The sequence below is a fragment of the Durio zibethinus genome, chromosome 9, assembly GCF_047325235.1.
Source record: "Durio zibethinus cultivar Kanyao isolate XHJ-2024 chromosome 9, ASM4732523v1, whole genome shotgun sequence".
Taxonomy (NCBI): Eukaryota; Viridiplantae; Streptophyta; class Magnoliopsida; order Malvales; family Malvaceae; genus Durio; species Durio zibethinus.
The window spans coordinates 24644615-24665883 of NC_143170.1; the positions used below are offsets into that span (position 1 = coordinate 24644615).

At 32.7% G+C, this 21269-nt stretch overlaps 1 long non-coding RNA gene across 1 annotated transcript; it reads right to left on the reverse strand.

Moving 5' to 3' along the window:
- On the reverse strand, positions 1–4353 carry LOC111317277 (uncharacterized). Its single transcript, XR_016345203.1, has 4 exons — positions 3825–4353; positions 3124–3325; positions 2866–2931; positions 1–2688 (listed from the first exon to the last, which is right to left on the reverse strand). It is a non-coding gene; the product is annotated as an uncharacterized LOC111317277 (long non-coding RNA).
- Between the last annotated feature and the right edge of the window lie 16916 nt (positions 4354–21269).

A 21269-nucleotide genomic window follows, 5' to 3' on the forward strand; every position in this document is an offset into this window, starting at 1 on the left:
ATGACTATAATAACTATGATGGTTTCCATTATATTCGTAAACGCGACGTAATCGAAAATACGACCATAACCACAATTTAAATCCCTAACGAAGATATCATGCCGCAGCTCCAATAATTTTACCTTTTTATAGGCAAAAGATCGTATATGTGCTAAAATTAACTTCTTTATAAAGCACTAGAATGAGTCTCACATCTAGACATTGGTATTGATCCTAAAGATGCATTTTTTTCATGAGAAAGTAAATTAAAGGACATTTAACATCTCATTCGGCCAAATCCTGCAGAGTCAAAACGTATTATTCTAAAGGAAATAATCAAAATGTCGAACTGGATGTGTTTATGACATGGGGATATTATTGATGAATGACTGGTAGCACATTTACATTTAAAAACAAAAGATGCAGAAAGTTCATACAACACAGGATTCGAAATTTGAACAAGGCTTGCATAAAGGAAAAGCATAAAGAAAATTTGGATTGAAGTTTGAATTTAGTCCTACTATCTTAGTTCAGCTCAGCCACTTTGGTCCTTTTATCCCAGTTGTTGTGAACTTAATCCCTACACTTTAATTAAAAGTCAATTTAAAGACTAACATGGTTTACATTTTCCTGTTAATTGGGATGGCATGGCATTTTGGTGATGACATGGCATGTTAGGTGGATTATTTTTGGCAACAAGGCACATATCAATAAAAAATTTTATTTTAATTAAATGATGCATAATTTTTTTTTTAGATTCTAAAAATCAATTAGTATTTTTATTAAGAGCAAAGTTTTCTTTTGTACTAAAATGTACCATGTGGAAAAAAAAAAGTCAGGTTTTTTTTTTGCCAATAAAAAAAAAGTCAGCTTGGCATGCCACATCAAGAATAAAAAGTCATGTGACTGAAATAGAAGTGTATGGATTAAATTCATTAAAATTGAGATAGAGGGACTAAAACTGCCAAATTGAGATTATAGCGGGTTCAAATTAAGACTTCAACCAAAATTTTAAGAACTCAAATGTTATCATGAAGCAAATTGAATAATTTTCATAGCTTAATACAGTGTTCTAGGTAATATAATATATTTGTGTACATTGTCTTAGGCTAAGTTTGCATCAAAGCATAATTTGAGACCTAACAAAAAACTCCAGGATCCAAACTATTTGGTAAAGGAATAATCTCACATACCAACTGAACAGGTTTCCTTGTTGGTATGATAGATTTGGTTGATGTTAGCGTAAGAAGGTCATGGAAGTCATTCAATTTCTAGAAACCAAGAGAAATAAAAGGCAAACAAGATCAACCATCATATGGCCAAAATGTATTACGATTGGCTTACTATTTTAGGCCATTTCTTCATAGCTAAAGCTTTTGGGATGATTCATTGTCTGAGAGTGCATAAAAAAGTCTTTCCTCCTGGCAGTTCTATGATCAAATTCTAGGACAAAATCTATCTAGTAATATCAGAGCAAAGGCGAATGTGTGCCAGAGGAGAGTCCATGTGTAATAGCCCATCAGAGTTGCACTTATAAGAGCATCTAAGAAATAAATAAATAAATATTGCAAGGCATGAGCATGTCCTTTACTTTCAACCAATTTTGTGATAAACTGTCCTCATAACTAATCCACCAATCAAGTGGGAAAAATAGATAGAAATGTGTTGAACGTTTTGATATATACAACATGAATTTTGGGAACCATAACTGATTTGTAGGTTGAAAAACTATGATCAAATTCAAAAGAGATCATCGCATTAAAAGAAGCTATTACTTTCAGAATATTCCAGTCTGGTGACCATGCTAGATGAACATGACCCTTAAAGTCTTCCCTTTTTGAAGTTGAAGAGTCCAAATTCCAAAACAAACCATCAAAAGTATGTGCCTAATTTAAGCTTACTAGTTTCCTCTATATTTCTTAAAATGGTAGGATACAGAAGAGGGAAGATCCTTCACATAATGGTTGGTACTTATGTGGCTGAAAGCAAAGGAGAAAATTCACTAAGGATAACTTTTGGATATAACTTTTCCAGATAACAAATGAGCATTACGTTTTAAAAGAATATCAGCTATCAGAATTAGTTAAAATTTTCTTCACATTGAAGTATTCAGATCTTTTAACCCCCCCCCAAAAAAAAAAAAAAATCAGATCTGGTGTTTCAGAATATATGCCTAAAACCAGTAGATAAAGGATCTCAGTTATTCAATCTAGAGTAGTAAAAGTAACTTAACTACAGTGCAAAGTTGAACTCATGGTCATAAGCATCAACCAAATTTGGTCAAAAATTTCCATCTGAATTTTATGTCATGAGGCACTAAAATAACTATTGAGAGCATTTCTATTTACTCAACCTGAAGCAGCTGTTTTTAATCTCGCATCAGACTTCAATTCGATGCTATTCATGCTAATAGCTTATACAATGACACAAATATAAGTGATTGATCAACATAAGCAGACTTACATTCTTTGAATGAAAGCCTTAAATGCCAGGATTCATGTTGATCCTTGAATTAACTGCTTCTAGTTTCATTGACAGAAACTACAAACTTGCATTCAAGTCACAGGTTCAGGCTTGAAGGGATACCCTAAAAACTCAGAAATTGACACGGTACAACAGCAAGATGTGTAAGAGTCATACCTCAATCTGCTGCTGCAGTGACTGGACATAATTAATTATCTCATCAAGGACAAGTGCTTTTCCACCAACCTGATTGACAAGTTTGTATTAAGGTTTAATATAATAATGCAATAAGAAAATATTAATAACAATGAAGAAACACTGAAACCATCCCAATTTCTCCCCAGGCTGAGTGGTGCAGAAGTCCGAAATATGCCAAGGATATAGGACTAATACAACATAACTACAAAATTAAAAAATATATACCTTAATTCATTCAGGGACCAAATCTTGAAGAATTCTCATCCTCTCACTAATCTTTTCTCTCCTGGTCTGCAGAGGAAAAACTTATTCTAAGAACATGTTCCAAAACGGTCCCAAACCATTCCGCTTGAGCACTCACATTATGACATGATCTAGCAAGACCCATAAATCTGGATCCACAGTTTGTTTAACAGTATGAAAGTAACATTTCTCAGTTTTCAAGTTAACAATTGCAAATTCAATAGGATTAAAGTGAATTACTCTCTCAGCCAGGCTATGACTATCAGTAGCTTGACCCCTTCTGGCTCTGACATGAATATAGTCTTGCTTAGGCGGTTCAGCAGGTTAACTAATCTGTTCTAGCTTGCTACCAGCTGCAGAACTTGCTTCCACCTCAGCTTTAAAACCCGCATTTTCATTTTTTGGCCCCCAAAGTTTTTATCCGTTTTCCATTTGAATCATTCTGTTAAAAACTAAACTATAAGCCATCATGATAACAAAATATAAACCAACATTAACTCGTATGAATATAAACCAGCTTCAATGTAAACCATTTATCCTAGTTCATAACCAAATAAAACTTAGTTTTCTTTTGAATTAAAACTTCTACAAATCAAAATGCACGCAAAATTTTGAATCTTTAGAATATTTCTTTTCATCATCACTGAATTAAAACCAAGCGAAGCCCACAACTTGGCTTAAGCTACAAGGAGTACAATCAAAGGAAGAACTGAATTTGAGTAAAACAAGTTAACAATAGAACAGAACCCACATCAAATTCAATCCAAAAACCTTCAATTAAAGAAAAAAAAAACTAAAATTTCTTCATTAACTTAAATTTCAAAATTTTTCCTACCATTGTCTAATTTACCAAGCAACTCCATATCTAGCAAATAAATTAAAAAAAAAAAAAAAGCCAAAGAATCCATACATTAAAACCAACAAAAAAAAAAAATCCCCACCAATTTGCACTTGCAGTAACAGAAACAATCTTCGAAAACTCATCTTCAGAGCTCAAATCCTTCCTTTTTCTCCCACCTCCACATCCAACACTTTGCTCAATCACAGTAGATTCCTCCATGAACCATCTCCATGACCCGAAGTCTCCCAACCCCGCCCAAATTACCATTCGGAGCCCCAATCCATCTGCGGTTGCAACATTTGGGTCAGAGGCAGAGTTGATTGGGAAAGGCCAAATCTCAGCAAGGCTGTAAGCTGAAGGATTGGCTGCTGAAAAAGATGATTCATTGATTAATGGAAGATCCATTTTTGAAGGACCCGTTTCATGAAAAATGGGGTGAGTTTGCATTTGGGATTTGGATCCAAATCTTGGGTTTTCTTTTTTTTTTTTATTATTAAAGTTTGGGTTTGATGGGGTGGGAGAGTCGAGTGAAGGGTTTAAGTTTTTAAGCGGGTTGATAGTTGTCGTAATAGTTTTGGGATCGTTAGATGTAAATTATTTTAAAATTAAAAGAAATAAAAAAGAGAGTTCTCATCAATTTTTGTTAAGGTATGATTGATCACTTAAAAATTTATCTTTTTAATAAAATTATAAAAGCAAATTTAAAGTTTATCAAAAAGATAAATTTTGATCTATGAAAATATTAAGTTGGGTTTGAAAGTCGGTTACGTGTGAGAAATGATTAACACCCTCATAACGCCCATAAATTGATACCACTTAATTACGCGTCATTTTAGTGTTAGATAAAAATGGTTTCAATTTGAAATTTAACACTAATCTCTTTCATTTAGAAAAATAAAATTTTGCTAAAGTTCTTTATTTAGGAATATTGAAAAAAATCTTGAAGTTAAAGAATTATATTAAAATTCTTTAACATCTAGGTAGAATTTAAAATAACTCTTTTCGTTTAAAATTTAACACGATAATTCTTAAAATGAAATAACAGTCTTTATAGAAGATAATTATTAATGACTCTCTAACATTTAGGCAGAGTACCAAGAATTTTTTTTTTGAAATGTTATTTTTATTTTATTTTGTAATATCATAAATTTTTTTAAAAACGTATTATTCTTTTTATTGTAAAATGTTTTATCATCGAGTAGTAAATAAAAATAAAAAACAGAATCATGCAAATAATTATTAATGTTAATGTATGTATGCCAACGAGTGTTATGTAAAATGAAATGTAATTTTAAAGTTGGATCCTTAAGTATAATGAGATCATCCCGACTCTCCAACATCTAGGTAAAGCTCATGTGCGACTGTTTATATTTAAGATCCCAATTTTTTGCTTTACTTTTTTATTTATTAAGTTATTATTAATGTGAATTAAGAACTCGTGTGAAAAATTTAATGAAATAGAGTTTCCTAAATACCCCATCGTTTAGACAGCATTCGAAAACAAATCATTTCATGTGAGATTTTCACACGTATCCTTAAAGTTTTGAAATAGATTTAAGGTAAAAGTTTAGAGTTTAAGTTTAGGGTTTGAAGGTTTGGGGTTTAATTAAAACGTAAATATCTCTAAAAATCCTCAACATCTAGGCGAACTTTAAAGCGAGTTCAATTTTTATAATTTTTGAAAACTAATTAAAAATTTCTTATATATTTCTTTTTATGAAAATTTATTAATAATAATTCCTCAACATCTAGACGAAATTATTTCTTTAAAAAAATATTTTTTATTCTCTTTAACATCTAGACAGGAAAAATAATAATAATAATAATGATTATATTATTATTATTATTATCTTAAGCATTTTTAATATATATTTTTAATTATTGTCTTACTTACTTTCATTTTTATTATTATTAAAACAATTAAAAATTTATCCTAACAAATTTAAAAATTTATCATGCATAAATATATAAAAAAAATACTTAAAATAACAAAAATAATAATATAAAAAAAAATAAAAAAATAAAAAAAAAATTTTTTACCTGAACAAAACCGATCAACGATCCGATCAACGTTGGTCTGGATCGGTCTGATCGGTTCGACGGTTCAACAAGCGGTTCGAACGATCCAGCGATTCTGACCGGTTCAACCGGTTCACTGACAGCTCGTCTGAACTGGCTAAAGGTTGGCTAAGACGGGTTGGCGGGTCAGTTTACGCGAATCTCGGGTCGGGTCGGGTCTATGTGTGGATTCTCTTACGCTTAAAACGACATCATTTTGGCCCTATGCTCAAAACGACGTCGTTTTGCTTTTATGTTTTCTTTATAAAAGTCAACCTTTTTTTTTCAGTTTATTTTTCTATTTTTCAGGAAAAAAAAAAAAAGAGAGAGCTCTGGGAAAAGGTCTGACGCTCTCGTCGTCTGATCGTCAGAGCGTCGTGTCGGTCGTCGCCTGGTCCATCATTGACGGTGGTCGTCGGTAGCCAAAAACTTCAAAACCGACTAGAAGGTTTTGTTCAACCTCCTGAGCTCAGATCTGATGCTTCTTTCATTAGAAACGGCCTTGATTTACCTAGATCGGGTTTTTAAGTTTTCGGTATTCTTTTCTTTCTCTTTTTTTTTCAAAAACTAATTGATACCCTTCTTTTTTGGTACATGTGACTCGGTGTTGGGTTCCTCCCTGCGGGGAGGATTGTGTTTTATTTTTTTTTGTATTTTCATAAATCTGTTTGGGTATTTGGGGGGTTGTTTGGTTTTTTTTTTCGTCTGAGAGGTTGTTGGTAGTAGTTTGTGTTTTTTGGTGTTCTGGTGAAAAGATCTCTAAGAGTTCTAGCCAGATCTAAAAGGAGGGAGATCGAGTATTTTATATCATTAGAAACAGTGGTAGTGTGTGCTGATGGAGTGAAGGAACTAAACGAGAGGGTGGTATGATGGCTGGGGTAGTGGCATGATGGCTAGGCCAGCTTGGCAGGGCGTGGGTGGCCAGCGGTGCCATGCACGGCACCTGTTGGCACCAGCCCTTTTCATTTTGTTTCTTCTTTTGTTTGGATTTTTTTATTTGTCTTTCTTTCTTTTTTTAATTTTTTTAATTAATTAATTTTTTTAATTATAAAAATATAGACTTGGACAAAATCCAGTGTCTACAGCTGTCCCTCTTTGCACATTACTGAAAATCAGTAATAAGGCAAAGATAAAGACAACAATTTTGTCTGAAACTAACTAACTAAATAAAAGCGATTGGGATTAAATCGTAAGTCAGGAACATATGAATGGTCGGGATTAAACCATAAGTCAAAGATTAACGATAATTGGGATTGAATCGCAAGTCAGAGAAATAAAAAAAAATGACTGAGATTAAATCGCAAGTCGAAGAGATAAAAGTGATTGGAATTAAATCGCAAGTTGAGAAACTATGGAATGACTGGGGTTAAATCGTAAGTCAAGAAGTAAAAAATAGCTCGGGACAACACCGCGAGTCAAGAAGTAAAGAATCAATTGAAACAACACTGTGAGTCAAGAAGTAAAGAATCGACCGAGACAACACCGTAAGTTAAGAAATAAAGAATCAATTGGGACAACACCGTAAGTCAAAATCACGAATCAAGGAATAACAAGATCAGGATTGAACTTGGATTAAATCATCAGTCAAAAATGAAGAGAGCAGGATTAAACCATGAGTAAGAGAAATACTAAGGATCATGATTAAATCGTGAATCAGAGAATAAATAGATCGAGATTAAATCGCGAATCACAGAATAAAGAGACCGGAAATAAACCACGAGTTAAAGAATTATTTTAACAACAATCGAGATTAAATTATGATTTTAAATTAAAGAGATCGGGATTGAACTGTGAATTAGAGAATAAAGAAATTGGATTAAACCGCGAATCAAAAAATGATGTTAACTTGGATTGAATCACAAGTCAGAAAATAAAAAAACCAAGAATAAATCACGAGTCAGAGGTTAACAACAATCGAGGTTAAACTGTGATTTTAAATTAAAGAAATCGATATTGAATCGTGAATTGAAGAATAAAGAGATCGGGATTAAACCGTGAGTCAGAAAATGACGTTAACAAGGATTGAATCACAAGTCAAAAAATAAAAAGACTAAAAATAAACCACGAGTCATAGGTTAACAACAATCGAGGTAAAACTACGATTTTAAATTAAAGAGATCGAAATTGAACTGTGAATTGAAGAATAAAGAGACTAGGATTAAACTACGAGTCAAAAAATGACGTTAACTTGGATTGAATCACAAGTCAGAAAATAAAAAGATCGAGAATAAACCATGAATCAGAGGTTAACAACAATCGAGACTAAATTATGATTTTAAATTAAAGAGATCGAGATTGAACCATCAATCAGAGAATAAAGAGATCAAGATTAAACCGCGAGTCAAAAAATGATGTTAACTTGGATTGAATCACAAGTCAAAAAATAAAAAGATCGAGAATAAATCACGAGTAAAAGGTTAACAACAATCGAGATTAAACTACGATTTTAAATTAAAGAGATTGGGATTGAACTGTGTATTGGAGATAAAGAGACCGAGATTAAATCACGAGTCAAAAAATGATGTTAACTTAGATTGAATTACAAGTCAAAAAATAAAAAGATCGAGAATAAACAACGAATCAGAGGTTAACAATAATCGAGGTTAAACTACGATTTTAAATTAAAGAGATTGAAATTGAATCACGAATTAAAGAATAAAGAGACCGGGATTAAACTACGAGTCAGAAAACGATGTTAACTTGGATTGAATCACAAGTCAAAAAATAAAAAGATCGAGAATAAACCACGAATCAGAGGTTAACAACAATCGAGACTAAACTGCTATTTTAAACTAAAGAGATTGGGATTGAACAGTGAATCGGAGAATAAAGAGATCAGGATTAAATCGCGAGTCAAAAAATGACATTAACTTGGATTGAATCACAGGTCAGAAAATAAAAAGACAGAAATAAATCACGTGTCAGATGTTAACAACAATCAAGATTAAACTGCGATTTTAAATTAAAGAGATCAAGATTGAACCATGAATTAGAGAATAAAGAGACCGAGATTAAATCGTGAGTCAGAAAATGATGTTAACTTGGATTGAATCACAAGTTAGAAAATAAAAAGACCGAGCATAAAACCACGAATCAAAGGTTAACAACAATCGAGATTAAACTGTGATTTTAAATTAAAGAGATTGGGATTAAACTATGAATCAAAGGATAAAAAGATTGGGATTAAACCGTCAGTCAAAAAATGAAATGATCGGGATTAAATCACAAGCCAAATATTAAAAACGACTGGGACTGAATCGTAAGCTAGGGGACTACATAAGACTGAGTTATGAGTTAAAGAGGATTAGGTACCCTATAGATCGACAGTTTCAATTTTAGAGAATGTGCTAACATACCATTTTCAAGGCCATCATCTTTGTTTCGAAAAAAAAACATTGATTCTTCCTGATGTCTCATAAAGAAACCTTTTATGCAACTTATCAAGAGGTATGTAATGGTGTAATGATTATGATGAATGAAAAAACAAAGATGCCGTCAACAAATTATATCATGCATTTTCATCCAAGTTAATTCAACTTTTGGTTCAATTTTTTCAAACTTTAAAAGCAACTTTCAGTAGTCCTACCCTTCTAAGTCTTTCAATTTTCCTCTAAAAATCTTCGTCTTCTAGTAGACCCATTTGGCTTTTAATTGTTCTAAAAATCTTCTTTGAATTTTTTCTTTGTTTTCAGTGATCAATTAATTTCATTTCATTCTTTCTGTCCCTATATTATTATTTCTGTTATCCTTATATTGCATTCTCTTTTTGAGCGATGCATTGATCTATTATGAACTTTATCAATCATTATCTTAATTTTAAATGACAAATACAATGATTTTCGATTCAAAGTTAAACACGATCATTAATGGGGTATGCCGGGTTTAAAAAGATAAGCCTTTCAAGACATGAAGAACTGTTTACTCAATAGTATTTTAAGAATCAAATAGCAATTCTCTAAATAATGAACATTTGGACAACCTCGACCTACTCGGACTAAGTCTTTTTTAAAAACTCGTTACATTTGTGATCTTGTCGCTTGTGATTTCATATGACCAATCCTTGCCCTATATCTGTGACTAATGAGAACTCATCCTCTAAAAGTCATCTCTTTTAATTCTGGTGACAATTCATCCATTTGATGCCACTCTTTCATTCTCTGAAAAACTTTTTCCAAGCTTTGCCTTCATTCAAGTCGTCTTTTCAGGTTTTCAGCTCAAATGACTCATATTTGATTCAAACCGTCCTTTTTAAGTTTTTAATCTGAATCACTTTTTTTTTGTTTATTTTTTTTAAGCAAAATATTTTTTAACAGTGTTTGAATTTACAGGGTTTGGTAATTTACCTCCGTCTATTTCTATAAGGATCAGAGTTCCACCAGAAAAAGCCTTTTTTAGCGCATATGGACCTTTCCAATTGGGTGTCCATTTTTTTTTATTGTCATGCTGACATGGTAAAGTCCTTTTCAAAACCAATTCACCCTCGCGAAAGCATCGAGGTCATATCTTTTTGTCATGTGCTCGCATAACTCTTCTTTGATACATTTGTCCATAACTGAGTGTTGAGAGCTTTTTTTCTTTAATAAGATTCAGTTGCTCAAAATGATCCTGAACCCATTTTGCCTCATCTAATTTTATCTCCATCAACACCTTCAGAGAATAAATTTTCACTTCAATCAATAGTATAGCTTTCATCTCATACACTAGTGAAAACGGGGTGGCCCCTGTGGAGGTTCAGATTGATGTTCTATAGGCAAGCAAAGCAAAAGGTAACTTTTCATGTCAATCCTTATATGTGTCAATCATTTTCCTTAATATTCTCTTGATGTTCTTATTTGCAGTTTTCACTACACCATTCATTTTTGGGCGATATGGTGCTGAATGATTATGCTTGATCTTAAACTGTGCACATAATTCTTTCACCATTTTATTGTTCAAATTGCTAGCATTATCTGAGATGATCCTTTTCGAGAGCCCATACCGATATATTATCTCTCTCTTTATAAATCTACACGCCATTGATTGCGTAATACTAGCATACGAAACTGCTTCTACCCATTTTGTAAAGTAATCGATTATCACGAAGATAAAATAATGCCCATTTGAAGCTTTTGGGGTTATGGGTTCGATCACATCCATTCTTCATATGAAAAAAAGCCATGGTGGTGCCAAGACATGTAGCGGAACTGGAGGGGAATGAATTTTATCTACATAAATTTGATATTTGTGACACTTCCTAGGATAACTAATGCAATCATTTTCCATTGTAGACCAGTAGTAACTAGTTTTCATAATCTGTTTGGCCATCATATGCCCGTTAGCGTGTGTTTCACAAATTCTTTCATGTACTTCTTCAAATATCCTTCTTGTTTTCACAGCATCGACGAACCTTAGCAAAATTTGATCTCGACTCTTTTTATACAAGATTTCTCCATCAAGCACAAAACCTGTTACTAATCTTTGAATGATCATTTTATCATTTTTTGAAGCCTACTCTAGGTAATTTTGACACTTGATATATTGTACAATGTCATAGTACCATGATTGTCGATCTACCTCTTCTTTCACATTTGAACAGTGGGTCGGTAAAATTTTCATTTATAATTTAATGGGCTGAATTCTCGTACTATTATTTAACCTGAACATTGTTGCCAAAGTAGCCAAGGCGTTAGCAATCTGGTTTTCTTTTCGGGGAACATGTTGAAATTGGATCTCTTTAAAATGTTTCATCAAGCTAGTTATGTGCTTTTGATATAACATTAATTTTGGGTCTCTGATCTCCCATTCACATTTCAATTGATAAATCACTAAGGTTGAATCTCTATATACTTCTAGGGTTTCAATATTCTTTTCAATGACCATCTGTAACCCCATAACACATGCTTCATATTCAGCAACATTGTTTGTACAGTTGAAATCTAACCTTGCAATACAGGGGTAATAATTCTTTTTTGGGGATATTAGCACTGCCCCAATGCCATGCTCCATTATATTGGATGTCCCATCAAAAAATATTTTCTATACTTCTCGTACAGGCTTTTTATCTTCATATGAAAACTCAAACTTTATAAGTTCATAATCTTCTGTAGTTTGATCACCAAGAAAAATAGCAATTGCACTCCCTTTTATGAATTTTGTGTCACATACACAATATCATATTCTGAGAGCGTGACATGCCATCTCGCTAGCCTGCTTGATAAAGATGATTTTTCAAAAATGTACTTAAAGGGATCCAATTTTGATATTAGCCACGTCGTATGGTAGAGTATGTATTGCCTGAGTCTACGGGTAGTCTAAGTCAGGGCACAACATATTTTTCTATTTAGGGATACTTGGCCTTGTATTCTGTAAACTTTTTACTCAAATAGTATATAGCATTCTCTTTTTTGCCAGTTTCATCTCTTTGTCCCAATATACATCCCATCAATTTTTCTTGAATCATTAAATATAAAATTAATGGTTTTTCTACAACTGGTGGAACCAACACTAGTGGGTTTATCAAATACTTTTTAATCTTTTCAAATGCATTTTGGCATTCTTCATCCCATTCACCAAGATTATTTTTACAAAACAACCTGAAGATTGGATTACATTTTGAGGTAAGTTAGGATATGAAGTGAGAAATATAATTCAATCACCCCAAAAAGCCTCTCACCTCCTTTTGTGTGTGTGGTACTGATAATCTTTGAGTGACTCAAATTTTATCAAGGTCTACTTTTATATCTCTTTCACTAACTATAAACCCTAACAATTTTTTAGATTTAACAGTAAAGGTGCATTTGATTAGATTCAACTTGAGTTGGTGTCTCTGTAATCTTTTAAAAAGCTTTATGAGATTAACAATATGATCTTCCCCTTCCTGAGAGTTAGCTATCATATCATCAACATATACCTTTATCTCCTTATGCATCATATTATGAAAGAAAGTTATCATCACCCTTTGATATGTGGCACCGGCATTCTTTAGCTCAAAAGGTATAATTTTATAGCAAAACATGTCCCACATTGTCACAAATGTAGTTTTCTCCATATCTTCATGAGCCATTTCGATCTAATTATAGACAAAGAACCTGGCCATGAATGAAAAAATGAAGTGTTTAGTAGTGTTATCCACAAGGGTATCAATATGTGGCAATGAAAAATTATCTTTTGGGTTAGCCTTATTTAAATCTCGATAGTCCACACATATTCTAACTTTTTCATCTTTCTTGGGAACTGAAACTATATTGGTTACCCATTCAGAGTACTTCGCTACTTCTAAGAAACCAGCGTCAAATTACTTTTTTACTTTTTTTTTTTATCTTCAATAATATTTTTGGCTTCATGCATCTCAACTTCTACTGTAATGGTCGACATTTTGGTTTTAAAGGTAACTTATGCTCAACCACTTTTGTGCTAAGTCTTGATATATCCTAGTAAGATCATGCAAATACATCCATGTACTCTTGCAGTAGATTCACTAACTTTTACTTCTTAATCGGTGATAGTGAAGTATCGATTTTAACTTTTTTCTTATTGTCACCATCTCTCAAATTTAATAGGTCAGTTGATTCCTGGTGGGGTTTTATAATTCTTTTCTCTTATTTCATCCATTTTAATAGATCATGAGGTAAATCATAGTCTTATGAATTAACATCGTTATCAAGCTCGTTAATGTGAGTCGAATTTTCAAAATCAAAGCCGGTGTTATTGCCTTGGTCATCCATAATGTTTATTATTAGAAAACCTAAAAATGGGTGTAATCACAAAAAATATATATTGATTTTGGCAAGGCAAAAATGATAGCAATGAAAAAAGAAAGAAATGAAAAATAAAGAACATGGTATAAGTGAAATGCATTGCATTTATCATTTTATTAAGACAATGAAAATAAGCCCATACACTTAACCTCCGCATGCTCTTGGATAAAAGCAGTTAAAATTTTTGATTTAAAGGGTTCAAAGATAACAAAAATAATACACCATTTTTCGAGTCTCCTAAAAAAAAAGATCTCTTCATCTTATATGACTCTTTCATCTGCTTCAACTTGAAATCACGAGAAAGCTTCCTCTAATCCCATTACAAGTCTTCCTTGTTCAACTTCTGTCGACCCAAGATAGACATGCCTGGCTGAACGAAAGGTTTCATACAAATAAGGGAACACCATTTTTCCATCAATCGAATTTTTTCCTTTAAGGCGTGCCATTCTTTTTTTTTCTCCAACATTACATTCTTTTTTTATTTTTAACCAAGCATGGTGCTCTTGCGATTCCTTGTAGAGCTTTTCCTAAGCCTTACCTGGCTCACCAACCCTTGTCAGTAGTCTGTTTGATCACTATATTCGTAGCTTTTGACAATTGAAGGATAGGTATCCTTGACCCTTCTTTTATATAAGTAGTGTTTGCTACTTCAAAAGCTCTGAAAGAACATTCAATTGCTTCTTCTGCTGCATTAACGAAGGGAGTTATTAAGGTCTTTATTACTAATAAATCCTCATCACCATCCACACAGACTTGTTTTTCTTTCATGATGAATTTTACTTTTTGATGTAAAGATAAAGGTATGACTCTGATCATATGAATCTAAGGTCTTTCAAGTAGATAACTATATGCAAAAGTTATGTCTATTACTTGAAATATGATGTTAAAGGTACAAAAATTGATATACAATGAGATATCTATATCGCCAATTTCCTCTCTTTGTGTCCTGTCAAATGCTCTTACAATTATATGGCTATTTCGCATGTGAGAGGGATCTACTGAAAGCTTTAACAATGTCATCAGAGGCATAACATTAATGGACGATCCATTATCAATCAGCACTTTGGCCATAGTATAAGACTTGCACTTGATATAACATGTAAAGCTTTAACACTATCACGTTCTTCCGGAGGTATTTCATTATCATTAAAGGTGACAAAATTTGAGATTATAATATTTCTAATCATGTGATCTACCTTCTCAATAGAAATGTTATGCTCGACATAAGCTTGGTTGAGCACTTTCAGCAAAGCATTCTTATGCAGTTCAAAATTTAATAGTAGCGACAGTAAGGAAATACGAGCTAGTAGTTTATTTAACTGGTCAACCACACTGTACTCACTATGTTTGATAATCTTTAGAAACTCACAAGCTTTTTTTTTTTGCATCGATTTGTTAACTTGCACTTTCGAGCTTACCACCGATTGAGAATCTTAGTTTTCCCTTATGTCTTCTTCTCATATCTTACCTCTTTTTTTTTTTGCCCTTTATGATATTTCAGAAGTGTAAATTCGACCACTTCGGGTCATTTTTTCTATTCTCACTATGTTAGCAGTATTCTCTGTACTTGGATTATTTGAAGTCATATTAGGTCCTCGCATCACTACATCATAATCATATCTCTATGAAACTACTTTGTCGATCTAATAAAGGAATGAACTAAGGACATAAATAGTCATTGGTATCCTGAAAGAGGTGATGGTTTTTTTAATAAGAGGCTCTGATTTTTCATCATAGTAGACAGTGAGAGATTTAGGGATAAAAGACTTATCAAAACACTCGTCACCCACTGTATTCACATTATTTTTATCACATTTATCATAAAACTCAACGATGGCTTCATCCATCAAGCTCTGTAATGTTCACTTAAAGACATCACAACTTTGGATCGAATGTCCAATTATTTTTTCATGGTATTTATAAAAATGGTCAGGGTCTTCATGACTTTTGTTATCCAAAAATAATGGTTGAATCATGCCCGTCTCATACAAACAGTTGTACACCTGTTCAAAAAGGGTCTTCACTTCATCCGTGCATCTTTTGATCTTCACATATTTTTTTCTTACCCATCATATTGATTTTCCCTTCGCTGTGATCTGACAAAAGGTTTCTATTGACACTTGGCTTGAATTTGGTATCAAAAGACAAAAGCCCATCATTTATCAAACCTTGTATCTTGTGTTTAAGTGTCGTATAATTTTTAGTAGTGTCCCGTAACTTTGTAATGATAATCACACTTGACGTTAAGGTCATACCAACTTGGATAAGGTGGTTTTAATAGTTTTGCATAAGAAAGAGCGACAAGGTGGTCTCTCACTAATTAAAAGTACAAATCGATGTAAGATATGAGAATTAAGTCAAAATGAAGTCTTTTTCGATTGTTATTATTTTGTGAGTTTCTTTTATTGTTGTTTGGGTAGGTTGGTCAGGTAAATGATCGAGTTAAAGGTGCAAAGGTGTAATTAGATGGTTGAGGACTAAAGCTTGGTCTGGGTAGCGATTGTTGGGGTGTTCGGTAATGATATAGTTGTTGAAAAATTTAGCTTGTGGCAGGGTAATAAAATGGTATGGATTATATGGGACAAAAAGATGGTGTGAGAGATTTTTATGAGTGACAATATATGTCTTTTACTCTTTCTTCTTTAAAGTTACTGTCTTCTTTTTTAGCCTTTCAATTTTACCACTTTTGATAACATTTTCTATAATCTTTCCTGAGATTAACATGTCAGAGAAATTTTTCGTGACATTCCCCACCAATCTGTCATAATACGGGGCTTTCAGCGTGTTGACAAATAGTACAATTTTTTTTCAGTCAGTGGTAGTTGGACTTAGGCTATCGTATCTCTCCACTGATACACATATTCTTTGAAGGTTTTCATTGATTTTTTTTCATATTTTGTAATGATAGCCTATTTGGGGCTGTATCCAAGACATGCTTATACTGAGTAAGAAAAATTTTGGCTAAGTCTTTTCACGAGTGAATCTTACTTCGATCTAATTCCACGTACCATTTTGTTACTAAACTAGTTAAACTATCTTGGAAACAGTGTATCAATAGTTTGTCATTATGAGTATGACCTGTCATCTTTCTACAGAACATGGTAATATGAGCGAAGGGATACTTTGTTCCATCGTATTTCTTAAAATTTGAGGTCTTAAATTTTGGTAGGATAACCAAGTCAGGCAGTAGGCTCAGCTCATTGGCATCAACAAACTCATAAATATCATTACCTTCAACTGCTTTGAGCCTCTCCTCAAGTTAGTCATATTTGTTCTGAATTTTTGAATTTATAACAGGTTTTGACATTTCGTGAGACTTTTCTTGTTCAACAGGGTCATCAAGATTTGGTACCATAATGGGATCGACTGGGATAGGTCCTGAATTAGTATTCAAGTGGGTTAGTTGTTGACTTACAGAATGCTGTGCACTTGGTGGCTGTATGTGTATACCCCGAGGGACTTGAACTAAGTCTAAGGCGGAGTGAATCTCAGAAGGTATAATGACTCTTTCATATTAACCTCATCTTCTATCTTTGACGTGCTAGCGACTTTTTTTCCTTTCATTGAACCAAGCAACAGTTGTCTTAATTCAACCATTTGTGCTTTGATGCTTTATTGTATTTTCATCACTCTTTCTCGTATCTCTCCCTATGCCCTTTGGACGTTTTCAAATCTGGCTGTATTCTCTTCTTCCATGGCTCGAGTCTGAGAATGAGTATTATATTTATGTGAAATTGATAGATTTTGATTCCTCAGTTTTGCTATCCTTGAACCTTAGTTTATTAACCATGAATTAGATCGCATGATATAATGTCGTTGATATTGTTGTTAGTATTTACAATTATGAAAATGCATACATGAAATAAATGAAATGCAAATTGGGGCATTATCTTGGATCGATCAAAATAAAAAGAAACTTTCATTAACCATGTGAGTCTTTATACATCATTTGATCATTCTTGCATTAAAGTAATAAAAACATTTGATTTGAGCATATTGCTCTCTAGCTTCATACAAAAAGTATAATAATCTTTGACCGTGGCCTGGGGTTGGTACCATCTCCCGTTTTAATGCTTTCGCCTTTTCAACCATGTTGCTTACTTTTCGAACAGCCTTATAGATTTGAGCAGTCAGATGTTCGATGTATTGTTACCTCTCTAAACTTTTCACTCTCCACATCTCTCTAGCATCCACCTCCATTTTACAAGTGCGAGCCCAATAATTCTTTCTCTCTTGCCACTCAGTCAAAATCTTATCTATGTGACTCTGATTGCTTGTTAATTGAAGCTCCAAGCTCATTAATTCATGCTCTAAGGCTTTTTTCTCACTTTGCAAATCGAAGTTCCTATTTTGTTCCCTCCTTAGTTTAGCTTTTAGCTTCTCACTTTCTCTTTGATGCCTTGCTACCTTTTCAAAAGCTCCTGAAAGTTTTTCTTTCCATTCATGTTATTTTTTGGTGAGTGCAGAGATCATTTTTTTATTCTCTCGAGTTCTATTCTTTCAATATTCTACCATATCTCATAGTTCTTTCACATCTTTTTTGAATCTTTTTAAAGGTTTACTATCCAACCTCAGTTTCTTATTTTCTTGATGTAGATTTTACAGATCTTTTTTTAATACTTTTCATTCTTTAGTCAATTTTTATACTGTATCATCTCACATCATTAAATCATATCTCAATTGGTTAACTTGATCCATCATAACCATATTCTCTTTCTCTAACCTTTTTTTTTAATATCAAACTCTCATTGAGTGATCTCAAAAGTTGACAATACCGATACTGAAATAGGAGCTGGTAACTTCTTTGAAACATTGACTAGTAGAGGCTTAATTTCGTTAACCTTTTTCATCATTCGAGTAAGGTAACCTTTTGCAACATTATCTGTAAATCTAGCTGGACTCATTCGATTGACTTGCTTCCATGCTTTGATGATTTCACGAACCCTTTTCACGTAACCGGGTGTCCCATAATCAAACTCGAGTGAATTGAGTCCATGAGTCATAGGGATAAACTGTAGTAAGTCATATTGTCTTTGAACCATAAGGGGCGCATAACTCACCGCTCCTCATATTTCTAACAAAGGTATCCATGACTCATCTCCACAACTATATAATATGGCCATCGAAAGCATCCATGGTGCTTTCCATATTACATCTTCGCTAGTGAGCTTCAGAAAGAATGCCAACCATTGACCTTTTATCTAATCTTTTCTCTATTCTTTAGCCACAAACTCCTTGATAGAACTGAAATGAATGGAGAATGGCTGAAATGATGTCTTTTTTTTCCTAAAAAATAGCTTCTGAATAAAAAAAAAAGTAATTGAGCACACCTTATAAATCATTCTTCACCTTTTCTTTGACAAAAATTACGTGATCTAATAGTCTCTGCCAAAATAGTTGGTGAGGGATTTATTCTTTTATCTAATTGCTAAAAAAAATCAATCACTGATGCGTCTATATGTCTTAACACCTTAGAAAATATCATCAATCCATACATAGTCAAAGCAAATACATCCAATCCCTGATCAGTTTAAATATACTTCTTTATGTACTCAACCAAAAAAACTGATGGAATGGTCTCAACCCTTATTTTTTTTTCTTTTTGTGCTTATCTATCTCTTCAACCTCTACTTGCATGATCTTGGCTAACTTTTTTCTATATCTGGTAGTCTTATGTTCTTTCCAATATATATTATCTTGATTGGTAGACTCTATCCTGAGTAAAAGAGAATATTCTTCGATCGTGGGGGTCAGGTCTTCTTAGTTGAATGCAAAGCATCGATAAGATGGTTCCCAGAATTGTATTGCGTCTCTCATTAGCTGTTCATCAACCTTCACTAATATAAGCAGTGCCACATCTTCGTTTTTCTTGGAAAAAGATTCTTTTCTTTCTGTTCTCCACTGTTTCTAAATAGCTTTCAATTCTGATTATTATTCTGACTGAGATCCATATGCACTGACCGTGGTAGCACCGATATGTGACCATCTACTAAGCAATCTTCTTCTTTTTCTTGAGTACTTTTTGAATGGCTTTTGACCTCTAAGTAGCTCTTACACACGGATGACATCCTTTAGATTTTTTGAAAGTTTTTCTTGCTGAAGATTGGTCCAAAATAATACCCTCTAGAAATATGGTACCTATATGATGCATGCAACAAAATTGAAGATAACAAAAGAATTAAACAAACCAATAATGTAAATAAAACAAATTAATAAAAATGAGTAAATGAATGACAAGTATAACATGTGTCATAACAGAATATACATAGTATTCTAATTTAGGTAATTTTTTTGTAAAAGGGACAGCATGGCTCTATCTTAAAGTTGGTCCTTACGGCTCACTATATGCCGGGTTAAGATTTATGTGTCTAAAGGTTCCCAAACTATTTCTCAAATCATCGTCTATTATAGACTAGTAAGGCTCTCTGATCCTCACCTATTACAGGCTATTAACAGAATGGTTCAATCTGAGTAGAAGTGTTTCACTAGCAAATACAGAGGTTATCACGTCACGAGAGTGTAACTACTTCACTTCCTCCTAAAAGGGATAGAGCCCGGGTCTAGAGCTCATACATGAATATGAAAAGTGTGTGCAAAATAATGTATTAATCAAAATACCATAAACACAAAATTAAAATAAAATAATAACTAACATACAATTTATCTTATTCGTTAATGCATACATTTTTTTTTTAAATCAAAATAAAGGAGATTAAATGAAATGTCAAATAAAACCAATTAAATCCAACAATTCTTAATGGCACGTAATTAAAAGTTTTAGCTTGACTCTCAAATTAAAGTCTCCAGTAGAGTCGCCAAGCTGTCGTAACGGTTTTGAGACAGCCAGACATAAATTATTTTAAAATTGAGAAAAATCAAAAGAGGGAGTTGCTACCAATCTTTGTTAGGGTGTGATTGGCCACCTAAAAGTTTACCTTTTTAATAAAATTATAAAAGCAAATTTAAAGTTTATCAAAAAGATAAATTTTGATCCACGAAAAAATCAGATTGGGTCCGAAAGTCGGTTATGTGTAGGAAAAGATTAGCACCCCCACAATGCCTATAAATTGGTACCACTTAATTATCGTCATTTTGATATTAGATAAAAATGGTTTCAATTTGAAATTTAACACTAATGCCCTTCATTTGAAAAAATAAAATTTTGCTAAAGCTCTTTATTTAGGAATATTGAGAAAAATCTTAAAGTTAAAGAATTATCTTAAAATTTTCCAACATCTAGGTAAAATTTAAAATAATTCTTTTCGCTTAAGATTTAACACGATAATCCTTAAAATGAAATAGCAGTCTTTATAGAAGATAATTGTTAGTGACTCTTCAACATCTAGGCAGAGTACCAAGAATTTTTTTTTGAAATGTTATTTTTATTTTATTTTGTAATATCATAATTTTTTTTAAAACATATTTTTTTATTGTAAAATATTTTATCACCGAGTAGTAAATAAAAATCAAAGACAAAATAATGCAAATAATTACTAATGCTAATGTATGTATGCCAATAAGTGTTATGTAAAATGAAATGCAATTTTAAAGTTGGATCCTTAAGTATAATGAGACCACCCCGACTCTCCAACATCTAGGCAGAGCTTAGGTGCGACTGTTTATATTTAAGATCCCAATTTTCTGCTATATTTTTTGTTTATTAAAGTTATTATTAATGTGAATTAAGAACTTGTGTGAAAAACTTAATGAAATGGAGTTTCCTAAATACCTCATCGTTTAGGCAGCATTCG